The following is a 19,560-nucleotide window of genomic DNA, read 5'->3' on the forward strand; positions in this document are numbered from 1 at the left end:
AAAAAAGAAAACTACAGGCCAATATCACTGGTGAACATAGATACAAAAGTTCTCAACAAAATTCTAGCAAACAGACTCCAACAACATATTAAAAAGATCATATATCATGACCAAGTGGGCTTTATCCCAGTGATACAAGGATTCTTCAATATTCTTAAGTCAATCAATGTGATATGCCACATTAACAAATTGAAAAATAAAAGCCATATGATTATCTCAATAGATGCAGACAAAGCCTTTGACAAAGTTCAACATCCATTTATGATAAAAAATAAAAAACCTCCAGAAAGCAGGAATAGAAGGAACAATCCTCAACATAATAACAGCTATATATGACAAACCCACAGCAAACATTATCCTCAGTGGTGAAAAATTGAAAGCATTTCCCCTGAAGTCAGGAACAAGACAAGGGTTCCCACTCTCACCACTACTATTCAACATAGTTTTGGAAGTTTTGGCCACAGCAATCAGAGCAGAAAAAGAAATAAAAGGAATCCAGATTGGAAAAGAAGAAGTAAAACTCTCACTGTTTGCAGATGACATGATCCTCTACATAGAAAACCCTAAAGACTCCACCAGAAAATTACTAGAGCTAATCAATGAATATAGTAAAGTTGCAGGATATAAAATTGACAGAAATCCCTTGCATTCCTATACACTGACAATGAGAAAACAGAAAGAGAAATTAAGGAAACAATTCCATTCACCATTGCAATGAAAAGAATAAAATACTTAGGAATAAATCTACCTAAAGAAACAAAAGACCTATATATAGAAAACTATAAAACACTGATGAAAGAAATAAAAGATGACACAAATAGATGGAGAAATATACCATGTTCATGGATCAGAAGGATCAATACAGTGAAAATCAGTACACTACCCAAAGCAATCTATATACTCAATGCAATCCCTATCAAGCCACCAATAGTATTTTTCAGGGAACTAGAACAAATGATTTCACAATTTGTATAGAAATACAAAAAACCTCGAATAGTCAAAGCAATCTTGAGAAAAGAGGAATGGAACTGGAGGAATCAACCTACCTAACTTCAGACTTTACTACAAAGCTACAGTCATCAAGACAGTATGGTACTGGCACAAAGACAGAAATATAGAACAATGGAACAAAATAGAAAGCCTAGAGATAAATCCATGCACCTATGGACACCTTGTCTTTGACAATGGAGGCAAGAATATACAATGGAGAAAAGAAATCTAACAAGTGGTGCTGGGAAAACTGGTCAACCACTTACAAAAGTATGAAACTAGAACACTTTCTAACACCACACACAAAAATAAACTCAAAATGGATTAAAGATCTAAACATAAGGCCAGAAACTATAAAACTCCTAGAGGAAACCATAGGCAAAACTCTCTGACATAAATCACAGCAGGATCCCCTATGACCCAGCTCCCAGAGTAATGGAAATAAAAGGAAAAATAAACAAATGGGACATGATTAAACTTAAAAGCTTTTGCACAACGAAGGAAACTATAAGCAAGGTGAAAAGATAGCCTTCAGAATGGGAGAAAATAATAGCAAATGAAGCAACTGACAAAGAATTAATCTCCAAAATATACAAGCAGCTAATGCACCTCAATTCCAGAAAAATAAGTGACCCAATCAAAAAATGGGCCAAAGAACTAAACAGAAATTTCTCCAAAGAAGACATACAGATGACTAACAAACACATGAAAAGATGCTTAACAAGAGAAATGCAAATCAAAACCACAATGAGGTACCATCTCACACCAGTCAGAATGGCTGCTATCAAAAAGTCTACAAACAATAAATGCTGGAAAGGAAGCGGAGAAAAGGGAACACTCTTACACTGTTGGTGGGAATGCAAACTAGTACAACCACTATGGAGAGCAATGTGGAGATTCCTTAAAAATAGAACTAACATATGACCCAGAAATCCCACTGCTGGGGATACACACCAAGGAAACCAGAATTGAAAGAGACACGTTTACCCCATTGTTCATCGCAGTACTGTTTACAATACCCGACATGGAAGCAACCTAGATGTCCATTGGCAGATGAATGGATAAGAAATCTGCGGTATATATACACAATGAACTATTACTCAGCTATAGAAAAGAGTGCATTTGAATCAGTTCTTGAGGTGGATGGAACTGGAGCCTATTAAACAGAGTGAAGTAAGTCAGAAAGAAAAACACCAATACAGTATAATAATGCATATATATGGAATATATAAAGATGGTAACAATGACCTTATATGCAAGACAGATAAAGAGACACAGATGTAAAGAACAGACTTTGGGACTCTTGTGGGAGAAGACGAGGAGATTTGAGAGAATATCATTGAAACATGTATATTGCCATATGTGATACAGATTGCCAGTCCAGGTTCAATGCATGAAACAGGTCACTCAGGACTGGTGCACTGGGACAACCCTGAGGGATGGGATGGGGAGGGAGATAGGAGGGGGGTTCAGGATGGGGGGGGGGGGGGGACACATGTACACCCATGACTGATTCATGTGAATGTATGGCAAAAACCACTACAATATTGTAAAGTAATTAGCCTCCAATTAAATAAATTATTTTACACAATAAAGAAAAGAAAAATAGGAATTCTAATGAGGAGCTTCTTTGGAAAAGTTATTATAATCACCAAGTCTAATTCATTCATCCATTTTAGCAGTCTTTTATTGAACTTTTTCTAAATTTCACTCCCTGTGATAATGATTGCCAATGATTCAGTGAAAACGTGTCAGTGATTGTGATGAAGTCCTAAATGAACACTGAGAGTTTGTATAAAACTTTCAAATTTTATTTTAGTTTTTGTGAGTAGGCTAAATATGCAAATTAACTTGGTACCTACTCTCTTCCCTCCCATTTTCTCATAACACATTTGGTTTCTAAATGTTAAGCCCATGAGCCACAACTACTGAAGCCCACACACTCTAGGGCACATAAGCTGCAACTACTGAGCCTGTGTGCTGGAACTACTGAAGCCCCCACACCCTGGAGCTGCACACCACAACTACTGAGCTGGCATGCTACAATTACTGAAGCCCTTGTGCCTGGAGCCTGTACTCTATAACTGTGATAAGGACTGATAAGAAAAAGACTAGATAATCAAGATCTCTGCCCTCTAAGATATATAGGTATAAGACTATACAAAGACTATAAGATGTATAGGTATCAGTTCAGTTCAGTTGCTCAGTCATGTCTGACTCTTTGTGACCCCATGAATCACAGCACACCAGGCCTCCCTGTCCATCACCAACTCCCAGAGTTTACCCAAACTCATGACCATAGAGTCAGTGATGCCATCCAGCCATCTCATCCTCTGTCATCCCTTTCTCCTCCTGCCACCCTCCCCCCCCCCCAATCCACCAGCATCAGGGTCTTTTCCAATGAGTCAACTCTTCACATGATGTGGTCAAAGTATTGGAGTTTCAGCTTCAGCATCAGGCCTTCCAATGAACACCCAGGACTGACCTCTTTTAAGATGGCCTGGTTGTATCTCCTTGAGAGTCCAAGGGACTCTCAAGAGTCTTCTCCAACACCACAGTTCAAAAGCATCAATTCTTCAGCGCTCACTTTCTTCACAGTCCAACTCTCACATCCATAAATGACCACTGGAAAAACCATAGCCTTGACTAGATGGACCTTTGTTGGCAAAGTAATGTCTCTGCTTTTCAACATGCTATCTAGGTTGGTCATAACTTTCCTTCCAAGGAGTAAGCATCTTTTAATTTCATGGCTGCAGTCACCATCTGCAGTGATTTTGGAGCCCCCCAAAATAAAGTCTGACACTGTTTCCATTGTTTCCCATAGTCACACATATATATGAGACTATCATTTCCCCACTGTATTCTTTTCTCCTTTGTCATAAATTAATTGACATGTATATCTGAATTTATGTCTGTCTGACATGTTTATCTGTCTGGGATTTCTAACAATGATCTTTGTGCTTGTTTTTATATAAATACAATGCTGTTTGGATTGTCACAGTTTTGTAATACAGTTTGAAATTAGGAATCCTGTTGTCCCCTGTTTTGTTCTTCTTTCACATGTTTTCTTTGGCTATTTGGGGTTTTCTGTGGTTCCATACAAATTTTAGGATTGTTAATTCTATTTTTGTGAAAAATATTATTGGATATTTTATAGGGATTGAATTTAATCTATAGTACCTCAGATAGTTTAACAATATTACTTTTCTAACCCATAGCACGAAATATCTTTCATTTGTCTTTTCTTTGATTCCTTTTGTCAATATATTATACTTTTCTCTATACAGATCTTTTGATCTATTCCTAAATTTTTAAATTTTTGGCTGCATTTGTAAATGAAATTGATTTCTTAATTTCTCTGATAGTTCATTTCACTGAATAGAAATGCAACAGACTTTTGTAAATTGATTTTACATTCTGCAATTTTAGTGAATTTGTTATTAGTTCTGATAATTTTTTGGTGAAGTCCCTAGGGTTTTCTATCTATAATATGTCATTTGCCAATGTTGAGTGTTTTATTTCTTCTTTTCTGATTGATGTCTTCTTCTTTTTTTTTTTTTGGCCTAATTGCCCTTCCTAGGACTACCAATACTATGTTGAATAAAAGCAGTGAAAGTCAACATCCTTATCTTGTTCCCAAGCTTAAAAGAACTATGGACCTTTCATATATGGCTTTATTATGTTGAGATATGTTCCCTCTACACCCACATTTGAAAGTTTTATCATAACTGGATGCTGATTTTGTCAAATATTTTTTCTACATCTTGAGATGATCATATTTTATCCTTTATTTTGTTAATGTGGCTTATCATATTGATTGACTCACAGCTGGTGAGTTATCCTTGCATACCTGGAATAAATTCCATTTGATCATGCTATATGATCCTTTTAATGTATTATTGAATTTTATTTGCTAAATATTTTGTTGAGGATTTAGCATTTATGTTCATCAGAGATACTGAGCTATAATTTTGTCTTCTGGTGATATTTTTGGCTGGTTTTGGTAACCAGGTAATCCTTGTCTTGTAAAATGTTTGAAAGTATTCTATCCTCTTCAATTTTTCAGAAGAGTTTGAGAATTGATATTAATTCTTTAAATGTTTGGTAGAGTTCAACACTGAAGTCATCTGTTGTTGTTGTTCAGTGGCTAAGTTTTTTCCAATTATTTTAATCCCATGGACCATAGCATTCCAGGCTCCTCTGTCCTCCACTAACTTCTGGAGTTTGCTCAGGTTCATGTCCATTGAGTCAGTGATGCTATCTAACATTTTACCCTCTGCTACCCCTTTTCTCCTTTTGCCTTCAATCTTTCCCATCACCAGGGTCTTTTTCAATGAGTTGGCTCTTCATATCAGGTGGCCAAATTATTGAAGCTTCAGCTTTAGCAACCGTTCTTCCAATGAATATTCAGGGTTGATTTCCTTTAGGATTGACTGGTTTGATCTTCTTGCAGTCCAAAGGATCCTAGACCTGGAGCTGACTGTGGATCAGATCATGAGTTCCTTATTGCAAAACTCAGGCTTAAGTTGAAGAAAGTAAGAAAAACCACTAGGCCATTCAGGTATGACCTAAATTAAACTCTTTATGATTCTACAGTGGAGGTAACCAATAGATTCAAAGGATTAGCTCTGGTAGACAGAGTGCCTGAAGATCTATGGGCAAAGTTCATAACATTGTATAAGAGACAGTGACCAAAACCATACCAAAGAAAAAGAAATGCAAGAATGCAAAGTGGTTGTCTGAGGAAGCTTTACAAATAGCTAAGGAAAGAAGAGAGAAGAAAGGCCAGGGAGAATGGGAAAGATATACTCAACTGAATGCAGAGTTCCAGCAAATAGCAAGGATAGATAAGAAGGCCTTCTTAAATGAACAATGCAAAGAAATAGAGGAAAACAATAGACTAGAAAAGACTAGAGATCTCTTCAAGAAAACTGAAGATATCAAGGGAACATTCATGCAAGGATGGGCATGATAAAAGACAGAAAACGATAAGGACCTAACATAAGCAGAAGAGATTAAGAAGAGGTGGCAAGAATACACAGAAGAACTATACAAAAAAGGTCTCAATGACACAGATAACAACAATGGTGTGGTCACTCACCTAGAGCTGGGGATCCTAGAGTGTGAAGGCATCTAGTCTTTTCTTTGTCAGGAGGCTCATGATTACTGAGTCCATTTCCTTATTCATTATTAGTCTGTTCAAATTTTCTATTTCTTCATGATTCAATCTTGGAAAATTGTATGTTTCTAGGAATTTATCCATTTCTTCTAGGTTGTCTAATTTATTGGCACATAATTGGTCATAGTAGTCTCATAATTTTTTGTATTTCCATAGTACCTATTGGAACATCTCCTCTTTCATTTCTGATTTTGAGTCCTCTCTTTTTTTGGTGACAGTTTATATATTTTGTTTTCTTAGCTAAAGGTTTGTATATTTTGGGTATTTTTTTTAAACTGTTCTTCATTTCATTGCTCTTTTCTAGTCCCTGTTTCATTTATTAGGGATTCCCAGGTGGCTCAGAAGGTAAAGCGTCTGAACCAGGTTCCGTCCCTGGGTCAGGAAGATCCCCTGGAGAAGGAAATGGCAACCCACTCAAGTACTCTTGCCTAGAAAATTCCATGGATGGAGGAGCCTGGGGGGCTACAGTCCATGGGGTCACAAAGAGTTGGACATGACTGAGCAACTTCACTTTGATCTTTACAATTTCCTTCCTTCTACCAACTTTAGGGTTCATTTCTTCTTTCTCTAGTTCCTTGAGGTGTAAAATTTGTTTATTTGAGATCATTCATATTTCTTAATAAAAAGTTTATCACTCTGAATTTCCCTTTAGAATTGCTTTTGCTGCATTCCATAATTTTTGGTATGTTGTGTTTCCATTTTTTAAAGGTACTTTTTAATTTCTCTTTTGATTTCTTCTTTGACTCATTAGTTGTTCAGTAGTATGTTGTTTAATCTCTACATATCTGCGAATTTTCCTTGTTTCTTCTTGTAATTATTTTCTGGTTTCATACTATTGTGGTTGGAAAAGATACTTATATGATTCAATCACCTTAAATCTAGTAAAGCTTGTTTTATAGCTTAACATATGATCTATCCTGGAATACATTCCATGTGTGCTTAAGAATGTGTATTCTGTTGCTTTTGAACAGAATGTTCTGCATAGGTCTGTTAAGTCTAATATTTTCTATATAGAAAATATTAGAAATTTTTCTATATGTTTTTTAAGGTCCACGTTCCCTTACTGGTTTTCTGTTGACAGTAATCAGAACAGCATGGTACTGGCATAAAAGCAGATACACCGAAATGATGGAACTGAATAGAGACCCCAAATATAAACTCACCCATATATAGCCGACTAACACAACAATGGAACCAAGAATATACAATGGGGAAAGGATAATCTCTTCAATAAATGTATTGCTCAAATAAACAAAAAAACTCTTTGGTAACTTTAGTAATTTCAAAATATTAAAGGAGTCCTCAAACTAAAAAGTTTGGGAATCACTAATATATACATATAAATAAGTCTCTTCCCCTTACCTATTTATTCCTCCAGTCACCAGTTTCCCTGACCAGAGGCAACCCCTCTTGACAGTTGCCTATGTGTTACATGCATATATAAGTAAATGTATCATGTATTTTTTCTTTTTATAAATGGCAGTTTATTATGCACACTGACCGAGAATTCTGAAATAAGGAAAAGTAGTTACCATCATTTCATCACACTTTTCAACTCTTCCTTCTCCATGTCCTTGGAAACACATTGTGTGTTTACTCTTCCAGAAATTACTGAGTCTTTCAAAGACACACACACTTCTCTTTGGATGCCCATCTGCCAATGACAGTGTGAGAAAAATGTATATCATATCGATGATTATAAGAAAATTTCCAATTTTAATACTTTTAATATCACCTTATCTTTGAGCTAATAAGACAGTTCTAAATAATTAGAACACTAAGTCATTTTCTTTTCTTCAGGGGTGTAGTAACAATGCCAGCATAACCAGAATGTAACCCAAAGAGAAGTATGAAATCTAGCCAAAGAAAATATCCTTCTTTAACTGTCTCTGGTACGTTCTTGATTATTTCTAACTTAAAGTTTCTATTCTTTCTTTAATGTGCATATAATCTGAAATTTAACCCTTCCATTGAGATTTTTTTATTATAGTTGATTTACAATATTGTGTTAATTCCTGCTGCCCAGCAAAGTGATTGAGTTATATAAATACATACATCCATTTTTACATTTTTTTCCATTATGGTTTATCACAGGATATTGAATATAGCTCCTTGTGCTATTACAAGGGAACTCCCATAAGTCTATCAGCTGATTTCTTTCCAATGAGTTTACTATCAATTACTCGATATTGTTCAGAAAACTCTATTTGATTTTTTTCAAATAGCTAATCTCTTCTGTTTGTAAGGCCCTGTTTCTATTTTATATTTTTATTCTCTCATTGGTTTATTTACTCAATTGGACATAATTATTTTAGAAATTTGAATAATTCTGATATCTGAAGTTCCTGGGAATTAACTCCTGTGATTTGTCTTGCAGGACATGGATTGAGGGTACGTCCTTCCAGACAAATTTAACGTTTGCTTCTATCAGGTGTCAAAGGATTCACTTTTATGGTAATTTATTGGTTTGGTTTTTACTAAAGTATGTGGAAAATAGAAATTTGAACCCCTAAACCATGTAAGAATAATTCTGTATGCACCATTCATCATGAAACACTTTTTTTCAGTTGGTACTGGACTAAAAAAGTTACTTTCTAGTCCACGCTGTTCACTGTTGCTGCTGCTGCAGGTATCTGCTTTGTGCACAAAGATCTCAACATTATCTCTAGGAGACACAAGGCCATGTCTCCTGATCTTGTAAGGCCATTGAAAACTAAGCACATGGCTTACTGAGACCTACTAACCCATTCTAGTTTTCATTTTACTCTTGAGTTTTTGCCCTGGGAATTGCCCTCTTTTCTTGCAAATTCTTGTAACTATACATTGAAAAGAATGCCTGCTATAGTTTGTCCAGCATTTCTAGATTTTTTTGCATTGGAAAAGGTACCAGATAGTCTAGCCCACCATACTGCTAGAAACAGCAGTCTTCATCATATTTTACTATCAAGGTTAGGTCACCTAAAGACAAAACCAAATTTATCCTCCAAATTATTTCTCTTCTCAAATATAAATCACCATATTTCTCCAACTTTGTAAGACAATGGAAAGGCAGAATCCCTTGTCAAAGTTATTATTATCAACCTAATTTCCACATTCCTTTCTTATGAAAAACTGTAAATTGCAGAATTAGTCATGTTTTCCTCTTCCCTTGACTACTAGAGAGTACATAATCACAGCCAATGTTAAAAATCTGTATTCAACATTTTTCTTCTCAGCCTTCCAGGCAGTCTCACCATCAGAGGCTTCTTGCTTTAGCCTTCCCTTGTGCAACACCTGGTGTTATGGGCCTCTTTTTCTCCCTCCTTGTTTACATATCCCCAGCCTCAGCCTCAAATCAGCTTTTCTCTATCCCTCATTTTCTCTCTCTCTTTCTCCTGCTTCCTCCCTCCCTTCTCTCCTCCCTCCAGTCCACTCCAGATTAGGTCTCTCTCTGGTTCCTTTTCTCAATGAACATATAAAAATTCATCTAGATGTTCAACATATCTAAGGCTTTCCCATTTTTCCATCTTCCTTAGAAAGCAAAAAAAAAAAAAAATTTCCTATACCATTTCAGCTCTATATCCTGAGAATTACTTCTCATCCTCTTAAATCTCTTAGGGGACTTTAGGAAAAGATTAAATCTACTATGACCTTGTTCATTCTTGAACTTGAACTGGTAGTTCATCTCCTTCCCTTCCCACCAGACTAGAAAGCCAAGTTTTATCTCCCTCTCCCTACAATTCTGACAGCTTCTCCTCCTTGTTCTACCTCAATCTAACCCATCCCATCCTGGTGACCCAGCTGGAATGTCTAAACCAACCCCTAAGTGAAGTGAGGATGATTATCAATTACCATAAAAGATATATAGTAATCAGCGGCCTGATGCTCAGAGATGCCTAACTCTGACATACAGATCATGGGGTTTCCAAGGTTAAAATTTAGAGTTTTGAGTGACTTTTATTACAAAGATAGGAATAAAAATACGAACTTTACAAACAAATACTTTATATAAGCCAGAATACTCTAGTATCAAAACCTTTCAATTTCATGATTTTGCCCAAGTGGGCTGCAAGCCATTTACCTGAAAAATACCCCCAAATATTTGGGGAATGTTGGCCGCAAATGCTGAGCTAACATTAACTCCTTATAACCAGTAACACAACTCTATAGTATACCAGTCTGAGCAGGTGCTTATGCAAATCAGGTGATAAGGAGTTCTAACCTAATGTCAACTCACAGTACCAGAACTTTCAAAGTTTACATAGAGGTTTAATGGGGTTCAGCCACATACACAGTTCAGACAGATGGCCTTAACAAGACCTTACATTTTTAAAGCTTCATCTTTGAAATGGCCCTATGAGATGGTGTGGGTAGAACATATTGGGGTGGCCAAAAAGTTTGTTCAGATTTTTCTGTAAAATGTTACAAAAACCTAAACAAGCTTTTTGGCCAACCCAACATATTCCAAGTACAGGACAGGAAGTAAGGTGCTTTCAATTGTCGAAGTCTAGCTCTTGGGTCAACCAGCAGTGATGTCCTCCACTTATACAAAGATCTTTGTTTTGTTCACTGATGTATCCCAAATACCTAGAACAGAAAGAGGCAAACTCTTCTGTAAAGTTTCAGATGGCAGACATCTTGTGGACTATACAACTATTCAACTTGGCCTTCATAATTAGAAACCAGCTACAGATAATACACAAGCAAACAGGTGTGGCTGGGTCCAATAAAGCTTTATTTATGGCTATTAAAACCTGAATTGAATATAGTCTTCACCTATCACGGAATATCCTTTTTCATTTTATTTTTTCAACCACTTAAATATGTACAACAACAACAAAAAAAATTCTTGGTTCCCAGGCTCTACAAAAACAGGCAGTAGATAGGATTTGGCCATGGGTCAGTTTGAAAACCACTGACCTAGAATATTGTAAGGGTGCTAATGGAAGCTTTTATGCCAAAGTACTCAAGGGTACTTGAAAGTGCTACATTATTTTAAGTATATTAGGCATTACTTATACAATCATGTTTATGTTGTTACTGTGTTTTCCAAGTGCAGAGGAAAATTTAACTTACTTTATACACTGTGAACTATGATATATTTAAATTAGTAAGACTAGAATAAGGATGTCCTCAATAAAATAGTAGATGGTAAACTCTCCGAACCCTTCCAGTGTTGTAGGTCAGTGGTTTTCAAACTAGCCCAAATTTATCCAGCCTACTGCCTGTTTTTATATGTCATGTGAACTAAGAGTGCTTTTTACATATTTAAGTAGTTTAAAAAATTAAAAGAAGAATATTCTGTGGTAGGTGAAGACTACATTAAATTCAAGTTTCAATAGTATATGGTAAACAATTCTGGCTCCAAACATCTCATCTGTCTCTAATTATACCTAACCAAGAAGACCAAGTTCCCAGCCTGAGCCTTGGATTTGATTTTATTACTGTTTAAAAAGCAGGTACTATCCAGAAGTCCAGTGGTTAGGAGTCAGTACTTTCACTGCCTATGGGCCCAGAGTTCAATCCCTGGTTGAGGAACTAAGAGCCCACAAGCCACAGAGCATGGTCAAAGAAAAAATAAAGTTAAAAATAGCAACTAACAGGATTAGGAACTAAGCCAGTTATGATGACATGTGCATTTCTTATCGACTCATACTGAAAAAAAAAAAAGAGTTAGTTAATCTCAGTGGCATAGAAAAGGCTGCATGGAGCAAAGATATGCACTATTGGACCTGGAGGATTATGTTAACATATTTTTAACCTGTGGGCCCCATTAAATAGAGAACTCTGCTAAGGAGGTGGGGCCAGTTCCATTCCCACACTGGCTGGTTAGTTCAGGGATTATAGACACATTCTGCTCTCCTAAGACTAAAGCAAATATTTCTCAGTTCCAGCCCGGCACACATAAAAGAAACAGGACCTTGGTATATAGTAGGTACTCAGGAAATATTTAAATGAATGGATGAATATATGGATAACTTTGAACTATTAGAGTAAAAAAAAATGCATTCTAGTAAAGAGGCCATTAACAAATATTATTTACTCTGTTCTTGTCTTTTCTGTTACGGGAAACATAAGAAATATAAGCTCCACTGATTGGCCACTTACTCATTCACTAATATCACAACCATATTACTAAATATATATGTTACAGAAACTCTTCGAGGAGCTGGGCCTACAAAGCTAAGACACCAGAGGGGTGCACACTAACTCTCATGGGTTCTATGTACTTTTGTCTTCATGGGTCCCTTCCTCCAATAAAACAATATTAAAAGTTTTACCTTGTGTTAATATAAACACAGACATACTTGGACTGGATTCATTATTATACTCATGTGTGCAATGTGTGCTAAGTCACTTCAGTCCTGTCCAACTCTGTGACCCTATGGAATGTAGCCTATCAGGCTCCTCTGTCCCTGGGATTCTCCAGGCAAGAATACTGGAATGGGTTGCCATGCCCTTCTCCAGAGCATCTTCCTGACCCAGGGATTGAACCTACATCTCTTATGTCTCCTGTACTGGCAGGTGGGTTCTTTAAGACTAGATCCACCTGGGAAGCCCATTATACTCATGGTTATTATTATTTTCATTATTTCTTCTGAATTTAAATTAAATTAAGACTGCAACAATGTGGTGGGCCCCCAAAAGTATGGTGGGCCCTGGGTATTGTGTCCACTATGGCTTATAAAAGGGTCAGCCCCACAACAGTCTCTGTCTTCCTGCCATCTCTCCTGAATAATTCAGTCTAAACATTAATTGAAGGGTCTGAGCAAGATAGGTGGGTGGGATTCCAGAGTATGGGAGTCCTGCAGGGTAATTTTGGAGAGCTTCCAAGGTGGTGGGGGGCGCCTGTGATGAGGGGGTAAGGAAGGCAGCTGTGTGGAGGGACAGTGACAGCAGTGGGAGGTATTAGGATCTGTGCAGAGTGAGGAGGAAATCTAGCTGTGAGTCAGGATCACTATACTGATGGCAGGATAGCAGAGCAGGAGCGCAGGAGGAGAAAGACGTCACTGCTCAGTGCAGGCTGCCAAAGCCTGAGTGGAGTAGGGCAGATGTCTATGCAAGGGTGCTAGGTGGTGGCAGTGGCCCATTAAGAAGCCACTGGGGTTCAGGAGGGACTCTGGGAAGGCTAGGGGAGCAGAAGAAACTGCCTGGAGTGGAGCCAAGCAGGATGAGGAGGACATTAGCACAGTCCAATGTGGGATGTCAGAGTCTCGGCAGGGTGGAACAAGGAAAGCACTGCCAAACTGGGGACAATGAGATAACAGATTTGTTAAATACTGATGATAACAGATTAGAACACAATAAATAAAACAGGAATCCATGAGGCCACACCGATATAAATGAATGAATGTTAACTGATTGATTTATAAGGAAAAGAGAAAGGCTTTCCTCATAGCAGAATGCCAATTGATAAATGTAGAATGAATAAGCTAAATAAGAAAATCACTATCTGGCAATCAACTTAATAATATTGATTCAGACAAGAATAACCAATGGATGCTAAAACTGACGGGTGAACATTTGATGCAGAATGGAATATTCAAATAGTCTTAAAGTACCTCCCACAAAATACTAACTATAAAGGGGGAAAGAATCCTTCAACAATAAGGAAGGCTGATCAAAGCAAATGTCACCATTAAGAAAACAAACTGGAATTGTGCACCACCTATTGGAGGCATCACTGCTGTGATATTCCTGCCAAAAATAACAATAATTTTAAAGCCTGACTGAGGAGGCGGTCCTTATGGCAGAGGAATAGGATGGGGAGACCACTTTCTCCCCCACAAATTCACTGAAAGAACATTTGAAAGCTGAACAAATTCCACAAAACAACTTCTGAATGCTGGCAGAGGACATCAGGCACCCAGAAAAGCAGCCCATTGTCTTTTTTTTTTTTTTTTACTTTATTTTACTTTACAATACTGTAATGGTTTTGCCGTACATTGACATGGATCCACCACGGGTGTATACAAGCTCCCAATCCTGAATCCCCCTCCCACCTCCCACCCCATATCATCTCTCTGGATCATCCCCATGCACCAGCCCCAAGCATCCTGTATCCTGTATCGAACATAGACTGGCACTTCGTTTCTTACATGATAGTATACATGTTTCAATGCCATTCTCCCAAATCATCCCACCCTCTCCCTCTCCCTCTGAGTCCAAAAGTCTGTTCTATACATCTGTGTCTCTTTTGCTCTCTCGCATACAGGGTCATCATTACCATCTTTCTAAATTCCGTATATATGTGTCAGTATACTGTATTGGTGTTTTTCTTTCTGGCTTACTTCACTCTATATAATCGGCTCCAGTTTCATCGACCTCACTAGAACTGATTCAAATGTATTCTTTTTAATGGCTGAGTAATACTCCATTGTATACATGTACCACAGCTTTCTTATCCATTCATCTGCTGATAGACATCTAGGTTGCTTCCATGTCCTGGCTATTATAAACAGTGCTGCGATGAACATTGGGGTACATGTGTCTCTTTCAATTCTGGTTTCCTCGGTGTGTATGCCCAGCGGGGGGATTGGTGGGTCATAAGGCAGCTCTATTTGCAATTTTTTAAGAAATCTCCACACTGTTTTCCATAGTGGCTGTACTAGTTTGCATTCCCACCAACAGTGTAAGAGGGTTCCCTTTTCTCCACATCCTCTCCAGCATTTATTGCTTGTAGACTTTTGGATCACAGCCATTCTGACTGGTGTGAAATGGTACCTCATTGTGGTTTTGATTTGCATTTCTCTGATAATGAGTGATGTTGAGCATCTTTTCATGTGTTTGTTAGCCATCTGTATGTCTTCTTTGGAGAAATGCCTGTTTAGTTCTTTGGCCCATTTTTTGATTGGGTCTTTTATTTTTCTGGAGTTGAGCTGCATAAGTTGCTTGTATATTTTTGAGATTAGTCGTTTGTCAGTTGCTTCATTTGCTATTGTTTTCTCCCATTCTGAAGGCAGTCTTTTCACCTTACTTATAGTTTCCTTTGTTGTGCAGAAGCTTTTAATTTTAATTAGATCCCATTTGTTTATTTTTGCTTTTATTTCCAGTATTCTGGGAGGTGGATCATAGAGGATCCTGCTGTGATTTATGTGGGAGAGTGTTTTGCCTATGTTCTCCTCTAGGAGTTTTATAATTTCTGGTCTTATGTTTAGATCTTTAATCCATTTTGAGTTTATTTTTGTGTGTGGTGTTAGAAAGTGATCTAGTTTCATTCTTTTACAAGTGGTTGACCAGTTTTCCCAGCACCACTTGTTAAAGAGATTGTCTTTAATCCATTGTATATTCTTGCCTCCATTGTCAAAGATAAGGTGGCCATAGGTGTGTGGATTTATCTCTGGGCTTTCTATTTTGTTCCATTGATCTATATTTCTGTCTTTGTGCCAGTACCTTACTGTCTTAATGACTGTCAGCCCATTGTCTTTGAAAGGAGAACAAAGGACTGAGCAGAGCTAGCCAGCTGCGGACCGGCCCATCCCCCACCGGAGACAGGCAGGCAAGGGCAGCCAGAGCCAGAAGGGGGCACTCACGGCCCCAGAGAGGCACCATCTACCAAACTGCAAGCAGGCTTCATTGCTAACCAAGACTCCGTGGGATTGCGGACGGTCGACATCCGCTGGGAGGGTCACAGCCAGAGATCAGCTCCCCAGAGGAGACACACAGCAGACCTGAGAAGGCGTGCCTATTGTACACCCAGAAAACTGAGCGGCTGGGATGGGGGAGGTGATAAGTCGCAGTTCCCCAAGCACCTGGTCACCTGAGCTGCTCAGACTGGGTAAGGGCACAAAACGCAGGCCCAATCGAGTCTACGCCTTCGTGAAGTACCCAAGAACCTGAACCTGAGCGGCTTTGACCTGGGAAGTGCACTCAACCCAGGAATGGCCTCAGACAGTTCCTGGCAGAGCAACCTAGAGCCTGAGCAGTATAGACTGGGAAAGCACACACTCCGTGAGCGGGGGCAAACCCAGTGTGGTCGAGACACTGGGAGCACTCCCCACAGACTCCAGTGATATTTGTTTGCAGTGTTCCTCCCTCCCCACAGCACTTCTGAACAAGTGAGCCTAAAAAATGTGACCACCATCGCCCCCTTGTATCAGGATGGAAATTAGACACTGAAAGTGAAGTGAAAGTGAAGTCACTCAGTCGTGTCTGACCCTTAGCAGTCCACCAGGCTCCTCCGTCCAGGAGGCCAGCAAACAAAAATTAAAATAAACAGAGGGAACCACTTTGGAAGTGACAGTTGAAATAGATTAAAACCCTGCAGTTAGCACCGACTACATAGGAATGGGCCTATAGATCTTAAGAAGTAGAAGCCAGATCAATGAACTATCTGAAAATGAACTGAGGCCACACTGTCCACAACACCACCAGAGAAAGTCCTAGATACATTTTTACTATTATAATTTTTTAAATTTTTAAAAAAATTTTAAGTCCCTATTACTCCTTTAATTTTCATTTTTATAACTATTACTTTGCAAAAAAAGACCCTATTTTTAAAGCAAACTTCACATATATATATTTTTTTTAATAATTTTTGTGACTTTGTTTTTTTCTTTAATATTATATTTTTGAGAATCTAACCTATACTCTAGATTTTTGATCTTTGCTTTTTGGTATTTGTTATCAATTTTGTACATTTAAGAACCCAATCTTCAGTACCCATTTTTACTTGGGAGCAAGATTACTGGCTGGATTGCTCTCTCCCCCTTTGGACTCTCCCTTTTCTCCACCAGGTCACCTCTATCTCCTCCCTCCCCCTTCTCTTCTCTACCCAACTCTGTGAATCTCTTTGTGTGTACCGGGCTGTGGAGAACACTTAGGGAACTGATTACTGGCTGGATCTGTCTCGCTCCTTTTGATTCCCCCTTTTATCCTCCTGGCCATCTCTCTCTCCTTCCTCCCTCTTCTCTTCTCTGTGTAACTCTGTGAACATCTCTGAGGGGTACAGACTGTGGAGAGCACATAGGGAATTGATTACTGGCTAGCTTGCTCTCTCCTCTTTCAATTCCCCCTCTTCTCCTCCTGGTCACCTCTATCTCCCTCCTCCCTCTTCTCTTCTCCATGTAACCCTGTGTACCTCTCCAGGTGTCCCTCACTGTGGCGAAACTTTGCATTATTAACCTAGATGTTTTATCATCAGTGCTGTATAGATGGAGAAGTCTTGAGGTTACTGAAAACCAGAGGCAGGAGGCTTAAGTCCAAATCCTGAGAACACCAAAGAACTCCTGACTCCAGGGAACATTAATTGATAGGAACTCATCAAATGCCTCCATACTTACACTGAAACCAAGCACCACCCAAGGGCCAACAAGCTCCAGAGAAAGACATACCACACAAATTCTCCAGCAACACAGGAACATAGCCCTGAGCTTCAATATACAGGCTGCCCAAAGTCACACCAAACCCACTGACATCTCAAAACTCATTACTGGACACTTCAGTGCACTCCAGAGAGAAGAAATCCAGCTCCACCCATCAGAACACCAACACAAGCTTCCCTAACCAGGAAACTTTGACAAGCTACACACACGTCCAACCCCACCCACAGCGAGGAACCTCCATAATAAAGAGGAACCGCAAACTGCCGGAATACAGAAAGGTCACGCAAAACACAGCAATATAAACAAGATGAAAAAGGCAGAGAAAGACCCAGCAGGAAAAGGAACAGGAGAAAGGCCCACCAAACCAAACCAAAAAGGAAGAGATAGGGAATCTACCTGATAAAGAATTCCGAATAATGATAGTGAAAATGATTCAAAATCTTGAAAACAAAATGGAGTTACAGATAAATGGCCCAGAGACAAAGATCGAAAAGATGCAAGAAATGTTTAACAAGGACCTAGAAGAAATAAAGAAGAGTCAGTATATAATGAATAATGCAATAAATGAGATCAGAAACACTCTGGAGGGAAGTAACAGTAGAATAACAGAGGTAGAAGATAGGATTAGTGAGGTAGAAGATAGAATGGTAGAAATAAATGAATTAGAGAGGAAAAAAGAAAAATGAATTAAAAGAAATGAGGACAATCTCAGAGACCTCTGGGACAATGTTAAATGCCCCAACAATAGAATCATAGGAGTCCCAGAAGAAGACAAAAAGAAAGGCCAGGAGAAAATACTTGAGGAGATAATAGTTGAAAACTTCCCTAAAATGGGGAAGGAAATAGTCACCCAAGTCCAAGAAACCCAGAGAGTCCCAAACAGGGTAAACCCAAGGTGAAACACCCCAAGACACATATTAATAAAATTAACAAAGATCAAGCACAAAGAACAAATATTAAAAGCGGCAAGGGAAAAACAACAAATAACACACAAGGGGATTCCCATAAGGATAACAGCTGATCTTTCAATAGAAACTCTTCAGGCCAGGAGGGAATGGCAAGACATACTTAAAGTGATGAAACAAAATAACCTACAGCCCAGATTACTGTACCCAGCAAGGATCTCATTTAAGTATGAAGGAGAAATCAAAAGCTTTACAGACAAGCAAAAGCTGAGAGAAATCAGCACCATCAAACCAGCTCTCCAACAAATGCTAAAGGATCTTCTCTAGACAGGAAACACAGAAAGGATGTATAAACTCGAACCCAAAACAATAAAGCAAATGGCAATGGGATCATAATTATCAATAATTACCTTAAATGTAAATGGGTTGAATGTCCCAACCAAAAGACAAAGACTGGCTGAATGGATACAAAAACAAGACCCCTATATATGTTGTCTACAAGAGACCCACCTCAAAACAAGGGACACATATAGACTGAAATTGAAGGGCTGGAAAAAGATATTCCACACAAATAGAGACCAAAAGAAAGCAGGACTAGCAATACTCACACCAGATAAAATAGACTTTAACACAAAGGCTGTGAAAAGAGACAAGGACACTACATAATGATCAAAGGATCAATCCAAGAAGAAGATATAACAATCATAAATATATATGCACCCAACATAGGAGCACCGCAATATGTAAGACAAATGCTAACAAGTATGAAAGTGGAAATCATAATAACACAAAATAGTGGGAGATTTTAATAACCTACTCATACCTATGGATAGATCAACTAACCAGAAAATTAACAAGGAAACACAAACTTGAAATGATACAATAGACCAGTTAGACCTAATTGATATCTACAGGACATTTCACCCCGAAACAATGAATTTCACCTTTTTCTCAAGTGCATGTGGAACCTTCTCCAGGATAGATCACATCCTGGGCCATAAATATATCCTTGGTAAATTCAAAAAAACTGAAATAATTCCAAGCATCTTTTCTGACCACAATGCAGTAAGATTAGATGTCAATTACGGAGAAAAACTATTAAAAATTCCAACATATGGAGGCTGAACAACATGCTGCTGAATAACCAATAAATCACAGAAGAAATCAAAATAGGCACAGAAAT

The 19,560-nt window shown here is 38.3% G+C and overlaps 1 protein-coding gene across 19 annotated transcripts in view; it reads right to left on the reverse strand.

Moving 5' to 3' along the window:
- AADACL3 (arylacetamide deacetylase like 3) overlaps positions 1-19,560 on the reverse strand; it is a 189,815-nt gene that overhangs the window by 40,494 nt on the left and 129,761 nt on the right. For 8 of the 19 annotated variants that reach the window (XM_069546059.1, XM_069546060.1, XM_069546066.1 and 5 more), the window contains one exon: positions 7,702-7,823. The exons of the other annotated variants lie outside the window; for them this stretch is intronic. The gene's annotated coding sequence lies outside the window, so the exon portion shown is untranslated. The remainder of the gene's footprint in view (positions 1-7,701; positions 7,824-19,560) is intronic. 19 annotated transcript variants of the gene reach the window in all.

The sequence above is a fragment of the Ovis canadensis genome, chromosome 12 (genome assembly GCF_042477335.2).
Source record: "Ovis canadensis isolate MfBH-ARS-UI-01 breed Bighorn chromosome 12, ARS-UI_OviCan_v2, whole genome shotgun sequence".
In the NCBI taxonomy this organism is placed as follows: Eukaryota; Metazoa; Chordata; class Mammalia; order Artiodactyla; family Bovidae; genus Ovis; species Ovis canadensis.